The sequence below is a fragment of the Heliangelus exortis genome, chromosome 1 (genome assembly GCF_036169615.1).
Source record: "Heliangelus exortis chromosome 1, bHelExo1.hap1, whole genome shotgun sequence".
NCBI lineage: Eukaryota > Metazoa > Chordata > Aves > Apodiformes > Trochilidae > Heliangelus > Heliangelus exortis.
The window spans coordinates 136065660-136067288 of record NC_092422.1 but is presented as its reverse complement, the minus strand read 5'-3'; the positions used below and the strand labels follow the sequence as shown (position 1 = coordinate 136067288).

Below are 1629 nucleotides of genomic sequence, written 5' to 3'. Positions count from 1 at the left end.
TCTCTCTGAAATCATGAGGTAAACAGGTAAGAACAGCTGAGTAAATAAAAGGCAAAGTAATTATGAGGCACTGTCAAGCTAGACCACGTGTTCTGCTCAATACCACAATCTTATGGCAGACTACTAAATTATGTGTCACACTAAAGAACACTATTCAATCATATTTTTTTCTGAAGCCTGTTCTCAGTCTTCATGCTGACAAGCCTTTAAATCATCTCCTTCATTTCAGTCAAGGGCTGAGTTACACCAACAGCTTTGTGACCTGCTCATGCACAGAGGCTCTTTCTTGGGCAAATCTGACCTGTGACAGCTCTCTTAGCTGCAGCTTCTGCACTGCAGAAGCCAGAAGTAGATAATTGTGAGTCCTCTCTCTTGGTTCCAAGGGTGGGTATGGCAGCCCCTTGATTTGCAGCAAGGAAAATGGACTGTTCACTCTTTATGGCATTGTCAGCTGGGCTGTTGGCTCTGCCAGCCCAAAGAACCTGGGGCTGAGTTCAAGGGTGAAGATTTTCCTGGACTCGATAAGACAATGAAAAGTGAGTTTTCTTTGTCTATGGTAGATGAGTCCTGAATATAATCCCTCTGTGTAATATATTCCAAGTGCATAGAGGTTTTTTCTGGTAGACTTTTTGAGGCAACTGAATAGGAAGAAAAAAACCCAAACAAATCCAGATGATTTCCTGCAGGAAGTCTTCACTTCCTCTTCTTTCTCATGACTTCCCCTGAACAAAGCTTGATGGAAATTCAAATGGGAGTTTCAGAAACGTAAGACTTGTATTTAACACTTCTGGCTTTGAAACTGAATACAGTCTCTGGACACATACTCTTCTCACTAAAAAGCGGCTGCTTATGCCTACCACGGTGGGCCAAATAGTTTGAGACAAAATTGTGAACTGTACGTGTGAACTGTGTATGTGTGTGTGTGTACCTCAATATAATCAGCACCACATTCAGATGTCTGCAGGATAAATTTTCCTGGTGAAAGTGCTAGAGAAAGAGCAGCATATACTAGTGAATTAGAACTGATTACTTGGAAGTGGTGGATATCTTACAAAAAGAAGCCTCTGTTCTGAAACTGAGGGTCTCTCATACAGAGAAATGAGGGCAGCAAACCTGTTTGAGGTGTTCCATGTGAACCCAGTGTTGTTATCCTGCCTCCCTGCACCATCTCTTATCTTTCCTAGAAGTTTCTTTCCTGCTGAGGCTCCTCAGGAGAAAGGTGAATTTGGATTTATAGTTTCATTGACAAATGAAGAAGTCCACCTCTTCAGCTTATTTAATCTGATGGTATTTGAGAGATTTCAAAGAGCCACTGAAAAGCTTCAAGTCTTTTTTCCATGTTACAAATAAACTGATTTGTCATTCTAGAGAAATGTTTCACTTTGAGCTTGGCTCAAAGTTGTTGCACTGGGAAACTGCTGATGCAAAGCATTTATCTTCCAAAGCTGTATTCTCCCTCCTTCCCTGCATGCGCACGTATACAGCCAAGTACATAAATCTCCATTTAGTGAATAGCTGAGATTATCCTACAGTGTTTCATGTTTCTTGAGAAAGAGGAAAAAGCTTACCCTGGACAGAGTTCTAATGTTTCTGCCCATCCTGTATTTTATTCTACTGCTGCCAGCAGAA

The 1629-nt window shown here is 41.3% G+C and overlaps 1 long non-coding RNA gene across 1 annotated transcript; it reads left to right on the top strand.

Moving 5' to 3' along the window:
* The first annotated feature begins 377 nt into the window (after window positions 1–377).
* Window positions 378–1373, top strand: LOC139796915 (uncharacterized). The gene is made up of 2 exons (XR_011726209.1): window positions 378–536; window positions 1185–1373. It is a non-coding gene; the product is annotated as an uncharacterized lncRNA (long non-coding RNA).
* The last annotated feature ends 256 nt before the right edge of the window (window positions 1374–1629 follow it).